Here is a 19,600-nt window from a genome sequence, read left to right as displayed (position 1 = left end):
GCCGGAGAGGCCACAGCAGTGAGAGGCCCGCGTACCGCAAAAAAAAAAAAAAAAAAAAAAATTTTTCAGAAACTGTTTATTTTCCAACAACCTTATTTCCATTTTCTGTTTAAGAATCTGTAGATGAACAACTTAAGAACACTCTGTGGTTGCTCCTACATGTCCGATGGGCTGAGCAGTCAGAGCTGCAGACTATTCTTCAACAGTAAACTTCTGAAAAGACACAGGAGGAACCTTCATGCCTTCAGCCCAGCCTGAGACCTCGGGTTGAGTAACAGTAAACTCAGGAGCTGGAGCAGTGCATTCACTCTGAAATTTCTCCTTGGTCACAGCCTTTTCAGCAGCACCCTCTGCTTCCTTTTCAATCTCTTTAGGATTTCTGTAGAAGTAGAGATCAAGCACGACCTTCCATGAGTGTTCCTGGGAGATGGTGCCATGCACACGTAGAACTTCTGGGGCAGCATCCATCACATCAGACCTGCTGAGAGAGCTCCCTTGTATGGGTGGCAATGTCCACATAGCACAGAGGAGAGTCTGTGTCACACAGAGCAATAGTAGGCAGGAGATGCCCCTGTGAGAGGCTGGTTGTCAGCCCTGGGATCAGTAACCACCAAAAGTCTCGGCTCCAGTAAGGCTTTCTGGATCTAGTTCCAAGTTCTAGGAGTAAGGCAGCTAGCAATAGAGCAGAAATCAGCTCAGCTCACTGGCCAATAATATTCCTGGATGATATGACACTGACATCAGCTGGGTTTTCAAAGGCAACAATGGCACCAGCTGCCGGCAGAAGCTTCTCTCAGATTTTCTTCAGATTTATGATGTAGATGCTATCCCTTTACCTTTGGTGATGGACTATTCCATTTAGAAGTCAAGGTTGGTACCACCTAAGTGTGTTCCTGCTGCGAGGAATTTGAGGAACTCTTCCTCTTTATTTGCAGGACGTTGAGGGCTCTGGACATTGTGAAAGTTTCCCTCTGAGTTACAACAGAACCCAGAACAATGCTGTATGGACCCCTCTCTGGGTAGCACATAAAGGCTAATCACAGTTATTTTCAATTCTCTGTCTGATAATCCCCAAATCTGTGTCACATCGAAGTCTGGTTCTAATGCTTGCTCTGTCACTTCAGTCTGTTGTTTCTTGTCTTTGGCAGGCCTTGTAATTTTTTGTTGAAAGGTGAATATGATATGTATGAATAATTAGAATGAGGTAAATAGGGTTTTAGTATGAAGATTTATGTTAACTTTTGCTGTAGCAATAGGTTCTAGAAGACTCGAATTCCTCTAGTGTCCTTGCTTTGTTTTTCCTCTTGACATTGGGCTTTCCTGAGAATGCCTCCTCAGAGAGAGTCTGCTTCTTGTAGGACTTAGAGGTGTAATCTACTGTTTTACTGGAGCCCTATTGGTGTGGTAGTATGGTGTGGGCAAGGGGGAGCGTTCTATAATCTTTCAATTAAATTTCAGTGTTTTAATCGGCCTTGATCTTGGACTGTGACCTTCACAGGTGTTTCTCCATGGTACACCTTCCCCTACCCACTGCCCTGCACTCCCTTCCCTGGCTTCAGCCTTCCCAATCTATTTCCTTGAACCTCTGATCCCTGTTGACTATGCTTTTGTTTTTTATTTTTGTTTTCCCTCTTCAGGTGAAACAGGAAGCCTGGAGGGGGGTGGAATGGGAGGGGTTTCCTTCCACCAGCTGGGATAAGGCTCTGAAAAAGTCCTTTTGCCAGGAGAGTATCCTTCATTATGGTTCAACTGTTGGTTTATTTCACAATGATTAACTCTTCCCTTCCGCCCGAGAGCCACAGGGATCTTTCTTGGATCTTCATGGTGAGAACCTAGTGGAGGTACCAGACACAAAGCCCATGAAAATGTAGGGACCCTCTTAAGACTGCAGCCCGAGAAGTCTCTCACTCTTATCTTAATCCACGTTCTGCTTCCAGCCAGATATTCACCAAAATTACTGTGTGTGTTCCTACCAGTTTATGGCTCCAGCAGCTTCTTGCTTCAGGTCAGCAAGTCTCACCTGTGTGTCTCTGCATGAACTTGTCTCTTCAGATTTCTGCCTGGTAATTTGCCCTGCAACCTCAGTTCTCTGACGTGTTCAAGAATAGTCATGGATTTTCAGTTGATCCAGCCTTTTCTTATTGTACGGACAGCAGTGACAACTTCCAAATTTTTTATCTGTCAGAGCTGAACCCAGAAGCCTAATCAAATTATTTCTAATTGTATGTTTCTAAACTTGTAGGCACACATAATAGTTAAATGCAAGATTTAAAATTATTCTATCAGAACTAAATATCTTGTCATTTAAGTATATTTTAAAACTTAATTAAAAAAAGCTGTCAGTGTTTAGTATTTGTTGACATTTAATGTTTTAATTTTTGTCAGTTTTCACTGTTGACATAGTGAACATTGCTTTTAGTTATTTAATTTATGAAACTTGCTTCTCAGTTAATAAACATAGTAATAGCAGTCACTGCCATTTCATGAAATCTTCCTCAGAGGTTACCTTATTTATACTCCCATTAATCAAGAGTAATGTTTGGTCTTATTTTATTCTGTCAATTTTGGGTATTAATATATTTATTTAAATAACTTACAGTATCTGGAAACTTTTATCAAGTTCAGCATTTCACTGTACTTATGAAACTACTTGCTCTGGTTTCTTAAGCTAAAATACTTTTAAATATCACATTTTGTGTCACAATCTCAGGATTTTTTTTTTTTTTTTTTTTTTTTTAAATAGGTAAAGCACCTCCTACAGAGTTTTTTTTTTTCTTTTAATGAATTAATTTATTTTTGGCCGCGTTGGGTCTTTGCAACCAAGCCATTTGCTGGGCACGGGCTTTCTCTAGTTGCAGCAAGCCGGGGCTACTCTTCGTTGTGGTGTGTGGGCTTCTCATTGCGGTGGCTTCCCTTGTTGCGGAGCACGGGCTATAGGCATGTCAGCTTCAGTAGTTGTGGCACTTGCGCTCAGTAGTTGTGGCACATGGGCTTAGTTGCTCTAAGACATGTGCGATCTTCCTGGACCAGGGCTCGAACCCATGTCCCCTGCATTGGCAGGCAGATTCTTAACCACTGCGCCACCAGGAAGTCCCAGGATTATTTTGATTACTGAAGCTCTTCTGGAACAAAGGGAAAGTATTATTACTGATGGGGTTTAGAACGTGCTAACCCCAAATATGGCACCGTTGTATATTGAATATTTTAAGTTGAAGGAATTTGAGACATGGAAGGTGCTGGAAGGACTCTCCACCCCCTTCTCCCCTGAAGCAAGGCATAAGGCCCTCAAGTGAGAGGTGCCCTTTCTATAGCAGGAGGAAAGGAGCAGCCTTATCTCTGAACGTGAATGTATAGGTCTTGCTAAGCTTCCCCCATTTGACTACAGTTACCTCATACCCTTTGTCCTGTCATATCTTTTCTCATCTTTCCACACTTCATCAAACCCAGCATAAAAACACTTAGGTTTAACTGCTTCTTTGGGTCTTTACTTCCTTATGAAGGCTGCTGTGTCACACAAAACTTACATTAAATAAATTTATATGCTTTTCTCTAATTAATCTGTCTTTTGTTACAGAGATCCAGCCAACAACCTGGAAGGTAAAGGAAAGTGATATTTTTTCTTCCAAACATTATAAATAGAGAAAGTTTTATTTTTGTCTCTTGTTTTTTGTTAGTATGAGGTGGTCACTGACAGATGTTGCAACAAACCATTAACATTACCCAAGTTTAAATGATCATTATTTTGGTATATTATAATGAAGGATTTCCTCATTCGAGGGGCTCTATGATAATTTGATATCTTGTCTTACATGTCAGGCCAACTGTGGGTCAGGGATGTGACCCTTTGTCTAAGGCTGTGGTTTCAATCAGCCAATCCTCGGAAGTAGGGTACCTCTGTATAACTCAAACACCTTGGTGGTTTCTTGAATTGCTCTATAATTATAGGCTTAAATAGAAATAAGTTTAAATGGGGCTGTATTCTTAGTTGAAGTAAACTGAAACCCTGAAATTCTGTGGGACAATGAAGAAGGTAAATTTTGAAGCCTAGTACTTCTGGATGCAGTTCATGAAGAATGGAAACTAGCTGGGATTTCTCAATTTTTCAATGAAATGAAATTTACAAAAAGGCCCCAAACTATTTTATCAGTCTGAATTCCCTGTATAGGTATCTGACTTGCCTAAGAGGAGAGTTTGTGAGATCTCTCCCAGTCAGTTCAATCTCCCACTCTCTCATAACTATTTCACACATTCTCCTCTCTACAAAAACCTCCAGCACCTCCTCCCATCATTTTAAACTGATGGCCTTGTTTCTTATTTCATAGAAAAAATACCAACCTTTCAACCTGCATCTGTGCTCATATATCCTATATTCCCTTTTGTAGTTAAACATGATGGACCGTCCCTGGTCCTAAGGTCAACTCCTCCTCTTGTGTACTGCCTCTCATCACCTCTCACCTGCTCAGACTTCACTCCGGCAATTTTCCCCTCTCTTTTCCATAAAAAAAGAAGGAAAAAAGAAAAGGACAGCAAATTCACCTTGATTCCACATCTCTTTCAGCAGCATTTTCCATTTCTCTGCTCCCACTTATAGCCAAAGCTCTTAAAAACAATTGTCTCTACCCATTGTCTACAATTCCAGTTTTCCCACGCTCCCTTGAGCCTATTCCAATCTGCCTCCTGTCTCCTCTTCTCCACAAGAACTGTTTATTCAAGTTCACCAGTTACCTCCATGCAGCCAAACCCAACAGTCGCTTCTCAGTCCTGATACAGTTTTACCTATAAGCAGCTTTTGGCCCACAAACAGCTTTTTTTTTTTTTTTTTAACAAATGATCATCCTTTCCTTCCTGAAACACTTTTCTTCACTTTATGTCAAGACCTTCCTTGCTCTTGATTTTCTTCTATCTCTCTGACCACTCCCTCCCAGCCTCCTTTGAGGAACTTGGTTCTGCCTTACCTTGACAGTCTCTACAACGCTCTGCCCCAGAGATTTTTTTTTCTACGTATATTCACTTTTCAGATAACGTTATTTAGTCCCATAGCTTTCATGCGCTCTCCATAAAAATTCTAAAATTAATATCTGCCTACTCAACAAACAATTCCACATGGATATTGACAAGTTCCTCACACACAGACTGTTCAAAATTGAACTCTTGATTAAATCTATTCCCCCACAAGCCTCTTCATTGTATACATTTGGGTGTTATTATTTGCCGGGTACCAAATGCCAAAACCAGAAAGGTGGTTTTAAAATCATTTTTAATAGTTAAAATTTGTTTTTTTTTAAAATAGTGTGATATAATCTCTCGAGTGTGAACTGTGCCTCTTTAGCTTACTTTAAGGTAATGAGAACTAACCAGTATAGGACTGTTTTCTCCCTTTTTCTTTTTAAACCAAGAAACCCTGATTCTATTTCGTCATTCAAAGATAATTTGGGCCACATGTGGCAGTGGGTCTGAGGAAAAGAGAGCTTTCCAGAGACCTGGACAGTGCACTGTGACATGGGGAGCTGGGGAAGCGGGCAAGAGTCTGGCCCTGGGAATGTGATCTAGGCTGCAGGCTCCAGGCTCAGTGAGGGCCTGGGTTCCAGAATTCAGCTTAGTGCAGCTGACTAGACCCTTTGGAGTTGGCTGCAGCTTTGCAGTAAAAGCACTGAAGGGGAGCAATGCATTGTGGGTAGTGGGACAAAAATTAATTTCTGCAGACAAAATCTGTAACAATGATCCTATCCACAAAGAATATAATCATAATGAGGAAAATTTCCTGATGGTTATGGTGATGAAACCCAAAGCAATGAAACAGCAGGCCCAGATACATGCAGCCCAGAGATCAAATCCAGCCACCACTGCTGCAGTGGTTCAGCCACAGCAGCAGCTTTGGCTCAAGCGCCAACCTCTGTCCCTGCTTTGGCTCCCACCTCCGCGCCTGTACCCATCGCTCCAGCATCAAGGATTCCATCTTCTGAACCTGCACCTACTACTGCAACTAAACAAGAGAAACCTGCGCAAAAGCCAGTGGGGACACCTGTGACTACTTGCCCAATACCCACTGACAGCACATTAGAAGAGTCTTAGTAAAAGCCTTTTTGAAGATGCAAAGAGCACTTGTGACAGGTTGGTCTTATGAGAATATGTTAATGAGATCATGTCAATGATCTGGTTTCAACACCCCTGACAGAGCAGTGAAGTATTTTTTAATTTACCAAATATTAAAAAAAGATAACTGATAAGATTTTTTTTAAGAGCAGTTTTCCGTTTACAGAAAAATTACGTTTGTTCATTTCTCTTGTTTGTTGGGGATTCCATGCTCAAGTGAAATCATACAGTATTTGTATTTAAAGAGAAGGGAAACACTCTCTTTAAATGAAAATAATTACCAATTAAAAAAAATTTCTTGACCATTGAATGTAAGACAATTCTTAGATTATCTGAGAAGCTGTACAATTACAGTGTATACTTACTATACAGAAACATAGTTTCGTGTTCATATTTTTTGCTTGTTTTGGGTAAAAATTGGTAGTTGTCTGGGTTTCAAAATAATCACTGTGGGTTTGATTTCAATGTGTCCTTTGGAGTAATGTAACTTTTGAAGCTAATGAAGACATGCAAAGGTCACTTTCACTCTCTTACCTTTCCCTCAGCAGAAATGTGTTTACAAGCAAGCTATGAGTTCAAACAGCTGCCTTTCTTTTATAAACCCACAAAATGCTTATTGAATTAAAAAACTAATAGAAAGGTTTCAAAACCATGTTTCTGACATTTTTTAAAAATTGCATTTCTTTTTAAAAAATATTTATTTATTTATTTATTTTTGGCTGCATTGGGTCTTAGTTGCAGTACGCGGTCTTAGTTGCAGTACGCGGGCTTCCCTCTAGTTGTAGTGCATGAGCTCCAGAGCGTGTGGGCCCAGGGCTTAGTTGCGGCGTCAGGGCTTAGTTGCCCCGTGGCATGTGGGATCTTATTTCCCCCACCAGGGATTGAACCCACGCCCCCTGCACTGGAAGGTGGATTCTTAACCGCTGGACCACCAGGGAAGTCCCAGGTTTCTAACATTTATAAACTTTTTTCCTTTGTTAGATAAAGATGTGTGACAAATAAAGTCATTGACATTATATTAACTTTGAAAAAGAGGAGGAGGATAGAGCTATATCCAGCATATTTTTTTAATTAGCATTCTGGTATATTTTTTTCCAAATATTTATTTCTATACAACTTTTTTATACTTAGTTGTGATCATACTTTATGTAAAATATATCTTGCTTTTCACTTAAATTATATCACATGTATTTCCCATGTCGTTATAAGTTACTTAGAAGTACAGCTTTAAGTAACTGCACAGTAATCTGTTATGTATCCAGCATCTTTTTATTGCATTAAGAAGATGGGAGCAATCTTTGGAGGCCTGAGAGATGCACCTGGGAACATATTTTGAAAAATATAAAGTTAAGATTTTCATGGCATATTAAAGGTAAAATCTTAATAAGCAAAAAAAAAAAACAAACAACCTTTTGAATGCCCTTTTATTTATGTAAATATGATATATAATTATATACATAACATATCTTGTATGTTGTACAGGCAGCTCAAATTGAGAACTCCCTGAAAAAAAATTCTTAGTTTTCCTCCCAAACCTAATTATATCCAAGATTTCTTCACATCAGTAAATGGTAGCACTAGTAATACCTACTCTTACTGACTTATAAAAGCACTTTATTAACACTTTGTCACATGTATTTTATAATAATTCCCCAGAAGGAAGCCTTCCCCTAAAATTTGATTCCATAATAAATCACAGAAAAAAGACAGTCTGAGCCAGACATAAAAATAATTCATACTTACAAAATAAGTTAGTATATAATTATTCGACTTGGAAAGAGCCAATATTTTCAGAAAATATTGAACTTATCCAGAACTTTAAAAAATGATGACTTTTTACAAAAGGTACCAACACATTTTTGGGAATACTTAGATTAGGTAAAATACCATTTATCTTTAGTGTGACTGCTACATTTCTGTAGAATTTAAGTCAAAATGTAAACACTATTATACCATTTGACTATTGTGTCTCCATCTACGAGGCCACAACAGTGAGAGGCCCGCGTACCGCAAAAAAAAAAAAAAAAAAAATCACACATTTCCACTCGAGTCCCTGTGCAAGACACTCTGGGGTTCCAATAGCTCCGACCTTTTAATCTATTCAACCTGTAGAGACTTGCTTTGGCCAGCTCTGTATAAACACTTTGTTTTTCTTAAGAAAATAAACTCTTATTTCAAAACCACTCTTTTGTGGGCAGAGGGCTGTGGTAGAGCCTTGTAAGTAGTAAAATATTTCTCAACACCAGAAAAATACTCTTGACTTTTTTAAAGGATGTTTTCAATTAAAAAAAATTAACCACAGTCGTTGAAGAGGGAATGAGATGGCAGTTTATTTGATGCTGATAATTTAATTTATTCTTCTGAAAAATTGCCCCAATTTTTAAAAAAATTATGAAATAGAAGTTGTATGTAAATACTGTTAGCTCATTACTATTGATTATTCTTATGCCACTCATTAAGTATTTCAAAGTGAAGTTCAAAACCACAATTACTTTCTACCCTCTTCTCTCCACTGCACTGCCCTGTTCCTACACTCTTGAACAGAATTTTTCAAGTCAAGTTGGCATATTTGCTTTCCTTCAACAGCAGTAACAGAAATGTCTGGGAGAAAATGTGTCTGGGAACAAGCACAAGTCATTATATTTCCCACACTCTATTCCTTATAACAAAGCTATTTGTAATCTTTGTGGACTTCACTTATTCTTCTAATTACAATGTCAACTCTCTGAAGAAATACTTGTCTATCTGAAGCAAACTTTCAAAGTTGAATCCTACTAAAGTGAATTCTAAGACACATTTTTTCAACAAGGAATCGATTTGATTGAATAAACTTTAAAATAAAAAAAGTATATAAATGTACATGAGGACACCGATTCTTAGTGGAGAAGTGGAAGAAAAGGAAGCTGACAAGGGGATGCGGGCTTGGCCAGCAAAGTGGGGGATCAGAATCTTGTCATCCCTGAAGAGAAAGGAAGAGACTGTTCCCAGAAGGAAGTTTGTCACAGTGTCAAATGTGTCAGAGTTCAGAAAATTAGTGACTAAAAAACACCTTTTGATTTCAACAAAAAAGTTGGTATCTTCGATGGAAGCAGTTTTAGGCAGGTTTGCAGGGAGCATTTGGAACTCAGCTAGCTAAGAGTTGGAGGTAAACAAGATGTTAGAAAGTAGAAAAATCTAGTGCAGAGTGTCCTTTCATGAAGTTTGACAGGGAAGGAAAGAGAGAGGAGGAAGCAGCAGAATAAAGATTTGGGGCTGGGATAGAGACTGCAAAATTATTAAACATGGGAGACATTAGAGAACTAGTTTAAGAACAGAAAAAAAGGATCCAGAGAAAGAATGAAGACTCAAGTAGGAAAGAGGATAACCCATGTATCCCAGAGACCCTTAGATGGCAGGAGTGGATAGGATCGGATGGGATTCTTTTTTACAGGAAGAGAAACTCTACACCATGGCAATAGAAGTGAGAAAGAATTAATGGGTGACAAAGATAAGATTGGAGTCTATCCTTAGTATCTATATTCGGAGTGCACATTTGTACACATTGCTATTTGCTGTTTCTGAAAGGCCCAACATCCTCCCTCCATGTACACACATCTCCTAGCCATATTGCCATACATAGCTCAAACATCGTTTCTGGAAAGCCTTCCCTGGCAAGTGCAATCTGCTCTGGAAGTTTCTCCTCGTGCTCTCAGATGCTCCCCGCGCATTGCTCTATGCATACTTTGCCTTATAATAGGCATTTACTTGTCAGTCTTCTCCTTTGGACTGCAAACACTTTGAAGGTAGAGGCATATTTTATGTGCCTTTGTATCTCAGAGCCTAACGCATTTGAGGAACTTCGTCTGTATTTGTTAAATCAATGATCCCTTCTACGTAGATGAAATGAATTGTCACGAACACACCTCCTCTGAACACTGTGAGTGGCAGGGCGTGGGAATGGAGGTGAGCTTCCTGTGCTCTCTTGCTGTGAATTTCTGCTCTTGGCTTGACTCACTATTCCGTCTTATCATCTTCTCCCTGTAGCTCTTGTTCCCTCTGAGCTTAGCCTTACCCCAGGCTCCATTGACCATGACTTCCCGACCCTCTTTCTCCATTCCAAAAAGTCATCCTAAGCAACAGATTTTTCCTTCCATGGAAGGGTTTAATGGAGAAATGCAGAAATATGTGGCAAAACAATCAGTGCAACGTGAGGTATTAAAGACCATCATAAAAAACAGTTGAAAGTCTCATTGACAATCAATTCCTACTATAGGGAAACTCTGACTGGATATCTTTCTCATGAGAACATGACCTACCACTCTTTCCAGGAGATGCCCAATCCTTCTCTCTCTCCGGAAATCCTTCTCTACTTTTCTCCCCAGGTCGTGCCACTCACTCCTCCCTACAAGGATCATGGTAGGCAGAATAATGGTCCCTCCAAGGTGTCCATGTCTTAATCCTCAGAACCTGTGAATATGTTATGTGGCAAAGGGGAATTAAGGTTGCAAATCAGCTGACCTTAAAGCAGGGAGAGTAGCCTGGATTATCCGGGTGGATCCAAATGTAACCACAAGGCTCTTTAAAAGTGAAGAGGGAGACAGCAATGTCAGTAAGACTCCACTGATCATTACTGGCTTTGAAGATGAAAGGGGCCACAACCAAGGAATGCTGGAGGCCCCTAGATGCTGGAAAGGGCAAGAAGATGCATTCTGGGCTTCCCTGGTGGCACAGTGGTTGAGAGTCCGCCTGCCGATGCAGGGGACAAGGGTTCGTGCCCCAGTCCGGGAAGATCCCATATGTCGCGGAGCGGCTGGGCCTGTGAGCCATGGCCGCTGGGCCTGCGCGTCCAAAAAAAGAAGATGCATTCTTCCCTGGAGCCTCCAGAAAGGGACGGAGCCCTCATGCTGACCCATGTTGGTTTTCTAAGTTACAGAACTATAAGATAATAAAGTTGTGTTATTGCCAACCATTAAGTTTGTAATAATTTTCACAGCAACAAATAGAGCACGAATACAAGGACCGAGTTAACAAATCCAAATTCATTTTGATGTGAAATATCTTAATTCTTTTGACTCAACATCTGCTCTAGTCCAAGCTCTGGGACTTTGCTTTGCCAAATCAAAAAGAACATTACCAAACTTTGCTTTACAAAATAGTTATCTAACCCTAAAATGAATGGAAAAGAACCCTCTCATGCTCAAGCCCTCTTATCATATTTATGACATTTTTTATTTCTATCACAAATACATTGTTCAAAGCATGACTCCAGAAATAACATTATTCCTCTACCAGGAAGGCACTAAAATATGTTGGTGTATCTCACACTCTTCATTTTAAATAGGGATATATAAATAATGTGCTTATCGAAGGGAAAGGAAGAGAAAAGCTTGAGGAATATGAATTTTAAAAGTTTGATTTGCCAAACTCTTCCAGTTGGACTCTGACAACGCAGTGTTAAATAGCTCCTTATTGAAAGAGCAGAATATTAATGTTTAATGAACTTGAACAAAAAAATCGTACAACTTAACCCTTTCAATTATTCAAATAGAGTTTCCTACACTGGACATGAATGAAGTTCTAAAGTAATCCTTCTCAAACTTTAATGTGTAAACAAATCACATGGAGATTTTTTAAAAATGCAGACTCTAATTCACTAGGTCTGGGTGGGGGCTGAGATTCCGAGGTTCTGACTTTCTAAACACTCCTAGATGATGATGATGATGCAGTTGGTCCCTGGACCACATTTCAAGTAGTAAAGTCATGGAGGACATTGAGGGTCACAGTAAAATCAGATGCTTGAATTCTATGCTTCTAAAAATTAAACATATCAAAACTATACACTCACTAAATCTGTTTATGTAGCAAAGAGAAAATTCTATAAAATTATTATTTGGAGTTGAAAATCATTTTATGACAAGACCTTAACATTACGAATTTCATTTACAATTGTTTATAGCATCATTAAACAATTCTTTTTCAGTGATGGTGTAATCATGGCAAACTCTGTGTTCCACCTCCCCAGACACAATGTTTTATATTAAGCATAGGTTTCTGCTAGCTTACTGTAAGAGCCTGTTCATCTGTGTGCCAGGAAATGGTAGGATTAAGAGGTCAGATGCCATTAGGTAGTTCCCTTTGCCACCACTGCCATTGCCTGAGAGATGTTCCAAGTCTCCAGTAGAAGCCTTGCATTTGGTCCCATTTCCAACACGTTGCAGGAATAACAGTACCACAAATCTGATCCTGTTTATCTAGATATAAAACTTATCAATGTTTGTTAACAATGCCTCCTAATCCCGCCTCCCCCATGGTCTATCTCCTGGCTTGTTCTCCAGTCCCATTTTACGCCAGTCTCTCACCTTCCTTGTGTCATCTCCAGCCACACAGCTATTATCTCATTTCTTTCAATATTCCATTTTCCCTTCCACCTCAGGCCTGTGTTCCTGATCTTCTCTCCCTATAAATACAACTCTCCCAAAACTCCTCACTTTTGATGCTTAACCGTTTTTCCAATCTCAACTCAAAAGTCACTTTCTTGTCAAAGCCTTCTTTGCCGCCTCAGACTAAGTCATGTGTCCTTGCCGCACACTCTCATAAGTGTCTTTAAATGCACTTATCACAGCTCATGATTATATACTTGGGTGATTGTTGATCACACTTTTTCTCCCTAAATGATCATATGTCCCGTGAGGGCAGGTCTGTCTGTCCCCTCGCTCCCTCCATTATACCTATATAGCCTAGCATAGTAGAAATCATTTAATAAATATTGATGAAGGGATAAGTGCAACATTTCTTTTTTAATGAGCCAACTTAGCTAACATTAGAATGAGGGATGTATTTGCAAATAGAAAAATGGCTGACTTGGAAATGAAAATTTAGAACAACTAAATTCATTGATGACAGATAATATGTTAGGCTGATCAGTTCTTACCTATATGATCTGTTTATTTGTTCATTTCTTATCCATCACCAGGGCTATGCAAGGTATTGGGAATATAGATATGGATCTAGCTGGGCCCCTCTTCTTGGGCAGCTGAGCCTAGCACATACTCCCTGTTGACTATGCAATGCTCAAATGACCTGAAAGAGGCTTGTGCACAGTTTTCAGTTTTGTCTAAACCTATGATTACAATGGAGACTATGCAATCAGGGCATGGTTAGAATCTGACTCATGTCATTTCCCAGATGAAGACCTGTATGATCTTCCTGCTCTATATTTTAAACAACACGGTGGCTAAATATTATTCCACTGCAATGAAGCAAGACATAGCCTTTTGCCATCTCCTCCTCTCCACTAAGTCTTATTTGCAAATTCAACAATGATCAGAATCTCTGTTACGTAAATGCTTAAAGAAAAATAACACTACACACTTCATAACACTAGAGCAATCGCATTTCCATTGTAGCTGTATTTGAACACAAAGCAGACATTTTGATGTTTTCCCTAAACTCACAAAACAGAATTTTACCTCTCTATTTTTTAATTTTAAAAGGAATAAAAATATAAACATTAAAAACACCCTGATGATTCCCATCTTAGTTTTAAAGAAGTTTTTGTTCATGTAGAACCAATAGGCAGTTTATGAAACTTCAGGGCTGCACCAAAAGGAATAGTTCCTAGCCAGAAGAAAAAAAAATGATGCTGATTTTGAAGATTTATTCATAAAACAAATATTTATTGAGTTCTGCTTTTACTCCAAGCATCTTCTTAGAGGCAAATGTCCTTATACTCAGGGAACTAATGTTTTCATTAGGGAAAACTAGCAAGATAATGATAGATAGTGATAAATATTTTGAAGACAATGCAGGGTGAATCAAGATAGAGTTACGGGGATTGATTTGGAAAGGAAATGTTTGAGCTGAAGCTTGAATCCTGAGCAGAAGAATGCTTTGCAAAAAGCTGGAGGAAGGACAGAGAGACAAGGATGCAGAAGACTTACAGCAGAAACCATGGTGGCGTCTCAGAGGAACAGAGTCAGATGGCCCAAAGCCAAAGAGGGAGATCGTGCCCAGATCATGCAGGTTTGATTTCTAATTGCAATTGGAAATCACAGGAGAATTTCGAGCAGGAATGATGTAAAGTTTAAAAAATTACTCTGGTGGTAATAGGAAATAAAGTATAGTTGAACAAGAGAAGGAGGGAGAGATCAGTTTGGTTATTGCATTAGACCAAGGAAGAGCTGGTAATAGCTTGAATCAGAGCAGTAGCCATAAAACTGGAGTGAAGTTCTTGGACTCAAAATGTAACTCTATACACAAACACTGCAAAGAAATTCTAGTTGAGCAGGTATCTTACATAGGAAATTTCTCCATAAGACAACTGCCATTCTCCACAGGCCATTTTATGAAAGCATGCTATAGCTCTGGCTAAAGTAATAGGTTTATTTCATATACAGGTTCAGTTAACAAACAGTACTTTGATTTCAGCCAGTATGTTGGATTCAGTCAGCCATCTTTCCAATATTTGCCTTTAGTTATAAATAGGTCACGGTATTGAAAATGGATGAACATTATCAACTTTTTGAAAACAGATACTCTACAATTAATGAAATACGACAATAATGCCTCATCAAGGAGCTCATTTTAGTAAAAGAAGTGGTAAATTCATACATTGACAAGATTAATCTTCTAATCAGAGAATGGAAAGGCAACTAAAACTTATTTAGGACCTGGAGTATTTTAAAATTTGGAATGTATTCTGTAAATACAAGTACTACCAAATAAATAATACTTAAAAAACAGAATAGCTTTCTAGTTATTTCACCCCATTGTCCAAATAGTTGTCCAAAATACCTGTAGACAACTGTACCTGCTTTTTTTACATTGGAAAACCCGATGCTTCAATGTACAACAATCACCTGTATAACATGGTCAATCCTTTCATGCTAGGCTTTGATTAGAGCCCATTTTACTTCCATGGCCAAAGACATTAAGGTTGTTAATCACCAGAGTATAACACATCAATACTTTGTTGATTTCTTAAATTAGAATTTATGAAATAGATAAAATTTTACATCTCCATTGTGCTAGATGGGACTGAATTTATAAGACTATTAAAGAAAATTGCAAGTTCCTTTAGTAGCAGTAAATGATATTTAAAGAATAATAATTTCCAAATCATATTTTCTACTAAAGCGTAATTCTTCATGAAACATCTATTTTTTTAACGCATATTTTTATTTTCATTGTTTTCACTTTATAACTACTTTGTAAATATTTTGGAACTGAGTTTTTCATTTAATATACTGCTAACATTCATCCATATTGATGCATGACACTATAGTTTATTCATATTGACTAAAATATTCCATTCTGCAAATATTACTGCATATTCATACAATCTCTTGTTAATGGACATTTGGGTTATTTTCAGATTTTTGCTGTTTGGAGAATACATTATGTGTCCTTGTACATGTGCGAAAGTTGTTCTTGGATAAATACCTAGGAGAGGAATTGTTGGATCCTAAGGAATGTAAATATTCAACTTTAAGAAAAAATACCAAACTGTTTTCTAAAGTAGTTGAATCAATTCACATTCCCACCAGTGAAAAATAACAGACCCTGTGGATTTGCATCCTCTCCAACACTTGGTATTGTCAGATTTTTCTATTCTGTCAATAAAAGTGATATAAAGAGTTATCTAATTAATATCTAGATATTTTCATTTCCCTGATGATGAAAGATATTGAACATCTCTTCATACATTTAATGGAAATAAGTGTTTCTTCACCTGTAAAATGACTGCTCCTGTCTTTGGCCCATTTTACTATCAAATTATTTGCAGTTTGTTATTGATTTTAGGCTTAATTACATATTCTTGATATTAAATCCTTACTTGTTGTGTTTACTGCAAATATCTTCATCCAGTCTGTAATTGCTTACTGCTCATTATCTCTAAGATTTATTTAATAAACCAAAGTTTTTAATTCTAATGTTTGTAAATTTATTAATATTTCCTTTTATAATCAGTTTTTCTGTACTGTTGAAAAAATCTTGTCTTAGCTTAAGGTGTAAAAGATATTCAATTAATTTTTTTCTTCTAAGGCTTCAAATGTTTAAATTTAAGTTCTTAATTCATTTGGAACCATTTTTGTATTAAGTATCTTTTTGGCAAGCAAGTAACTATTTTTTCAGTTCCATTTATTGGATGTCCCTGTCTTTCTCCACTTATCTCATTTGCCATGTCTATCAAATTCCGAAGTTTTATACATTCTTAGGTGTATCCGCGCATCTATTCTATTCTATTGGTTGACTTGGGTACACCATTGCTACCACAGTGTCTTAATTACTATAACTTTATACTAAGTCCTGAAATCTGATAGGACATATCTCCTCTCCCTCCTTCTGCAGGAGTTGCCTGGCTACTTTTGACTTTTTATTCTTTCGCATAAATTTTAGGAAGATTTTATTAATTTTCATGAAAATCCATTTTAGGACTTTATTGAACTTGCATTGAATTTATAGGCTCAATGTGGAGAATATATCATCTTTACAATAATAGCTCTTCCTACTGATAAACATGATAGATCTCTTCATTTATGTTTGTTTGCTTTAATATCTCTTAATGAGGATTTATAATTTCCTGTAGAAGTCTTGCTCGTGTTTTGTTAGATTCATTTCTAGATACATGATATTCTCTGACCGTATTACAAATGGCATCTTGTCTTTAATTAACTTTACAGTTGTTTGCTGTGTGTTTATAGAAATGCAACTGACTTTATTATCTTGCTAAACTCTCCAATTATTTCTAATAATTTATAAATTGTTCAGTGTTTTCTGTTAGCAATCATATTACAGCAAATAATTAAATTTTACTTCTCTTTTTACAAGTCTTAAGCATCTCATTTTTTTTGTTATTGGTTTATTTCACTGGCTAGGACCTCCAATAAAATGTTGAACAGACGTAGTGATAGTGGGCATCCTTGTCTCATTTCAAATATTGAACCTGCCTTACATCCTTGGAATAAACACTTGACCGTGATGTATAATTATTCTATTTATTGCTGAATGCTATTTGCTAATATCTTGTTGAGGATTTTGGTATGTATATTCATGAGAGATATGGGCCTGTAATTTTCTTTGTTTGAACTGGGTTTTTTTTTTTCTTTTTTTTTTTTTTTTTTTTTTGCGTTACGCGGGCCTCTTACTGTTGTGGCCTCTCCCGTGGGGCTGTCAACCACTGCGCCACCAGGGAAGCCCTGGGTTTTTTTTTTTCTTGTTTAATATCAGAGTAATACTAGCATCTTAAAAGAAGTTGAGAAGTGTCCCCTCCTTTTTTAGTTTTTGGAAGAGATTGTGTAAATTTTGAGTTACTTCTTCCTTTAATGTTTGGTAGGATTCTGTAAAACCATCTGGTACTGGAGATTTCTTTTTGGGGAGTCTCTTAATTACAAATTCAATTTACTTAATATTTATAGGGAAACAACTATTTTCATATGTAAGAAATTGCATTCATATTCAGAACCATAACCATATAATTTCAAATAGTATGATCTATCCATTTTCAAAAATATGCCAAAATTTCTGCTCTTGTTTTTAAATAACAAACTCTACATTCCTGAAAATATACTCTCTCCATCCATTGTTATTTTTGGTCTCTGAAACTGTAACTCACAGAAAGTGTAACTCACGGGACACAGAATGTTTTAATTAACAGCATTGAACAAATAATATTTCTGGTTTAAATTTTCCACATTTGAACCAGGAATGAAAAGTGAAGCTAACATTTGAAGAAATGTGTTATTCCTCCCCAATTACTTTCTGAGTTTTACTAGACATAAAAGCAAAGAGTTTTCAATGAAGGCTAGTCAGTGTGTGGACTAGTAAGGGCTGTTCTCTTTCTGTTTTTCTTATAATTAAAAATATTCCTAAGTGAAACTATACCTCCTAGAGGAGTGTATAATTACCTCCTGGATTAGAGTCTCATTCTCTTTTCTGTATTAAAACTCAACATATGCAATGACAATTTTAATTAAAAATATTTGAGTATATAAAATAGTTCGTGAACACTAAGAGCCACTGTATTCATGAGTAAAGGAGTGCTAATTTCCAAATGAAACTCATGCTTCTAGACTATTAGCCTAGTCTCCTGATTCTGCACACTTTTCAATTGATTTTGTGTTGCTTTGTGATTTGCAGCAATTTGAAACCTATAAATCATAGATTTCATAGTAATTATAGTACCAAATGAGAATTTAACTGTGGGAAAGAGCTCCCAAATTCCTTAGAGAATTAAAAGTGGAGTTTGTGTTGAACTCAGTAACTAAGAGAGGGAACTATAGCCAAATGCTTTGAGAAAAAATTTCCACTTTTAGAGAACATCGATTATCAATAGTATGGGAAACAAATCCTAAACATTGCTTTTCTGGGCAAATTATATTTTGATATAATTTAAAACAGTGTAAAGTTATAAGACTCTTATGAATAACTCCCGTATATTCTTGACCCAGACTGAACAACTGTTTATAGCTAGCACCATTTACTTTATCATTATCTCTCTCTATCTCTCTATCAACTTTTTCTGACCTTTTGAGAATAAGTGTAGACATCTTGCTACTTGACCCCTAAATAACAGCATATATTTTCTAAGAACAAGGACATGCTCTTAAAAGACCACAGTATAATTATTAAAATCAGGAAAATCCATATGGATTTGACATTATTAGCTACACATATTCCTTTTAAAAGTTTCATCAAGTTGTTCCATTAATGACTAATACCCTTTAAAGCCCTGTTCGCTCTCCTCCTGTGATCCTCCCTCTGTCTAGAATCCAACCCAGGATTGCATATTGCGTTTTGTGGACACATCTCTTTAGTTTCTTTAAATCTTGAACTGTTTCTCAGTCTTGTTTCATGACCTTAACATTTTCTAAGAGTACAGGTCAATTATTTTGTAAAACATCCCTCAATCTGAGTGTCTCTGATGTTTTCCCATACTTACATAACATTAGACATTTTAGATAGGAATATGAGGATTCCTATCCAATGAGGATTTTTCCCATTATTTATGATGTTAAGTTTGACCAAATGAATAGGTTGGTGTTTATGAAGTTACTACCTTACCCTTAAAATCAAAAAGTTTGTGGTGAGTTATTTAGAGATTATATAAATATCTCTGTGATAGTTAATTTTATGTGTCAACTTGGCTAGGTTCTTGTGCCCAGTTGTTTGGACAAACACTAATCTAGATGTCACTGTGAAGATATTTTGTAGATGTTTACATTTATGATTTGTTGACTTTGAATAAAGATTACTGTCAAACGGAACTGGAGGAATCAGGCTCCTGGACTTCAGACTATATTACACAGCTACAGTAATCAAGACAGCATGGTGCTGGCACAAAAACAGAAATATAGATCAATGGAACAGGATAGAAAGCCCAGAGACAAACCCACGCACATATGGTCACCTTATTTTTGATAAAGGAGGCAAGAATATACAATGGAGAAAAGACAGCCTCTTCAATAAATGGTGCTGGGAAAACTGGACAGCTACATGTAAAAGAATGAAATTAGAACACTCCCTAACA

General features: G+C 37.3%; 1 pseudogene; it reads right to left on the bottom strand.

Moving 5' to 3' along the window:
* Positions 1–132: 132 nt before the first annotated feature.
* LOC102992334 (40S ribosomal protein SA-like) overlaps positions 133–19,600 on the bottom strand; it is a 53,962-nt pseudogene continuing 34,494 nt past the window's right edge.

Source organism: Physeter macrocephalus, chromosome 1, assembly GCF_002837175.3.
Source record: "Physeter macrocephalus isolate SW-GA chromosome 1, ASM283717v5, whole genome shotgun sequence".
NCBI lineage: Eukaryota > Metazoa > Chordata > Mammalia > Artiodactyla > Physeteridae > Physeter > Physeter macrocephalus.
The sequence above is the reverse complement of the archived record's forward strand: the minus strand, read 5'-3'. Positions and strand labels throughout refer to the sequence as shown.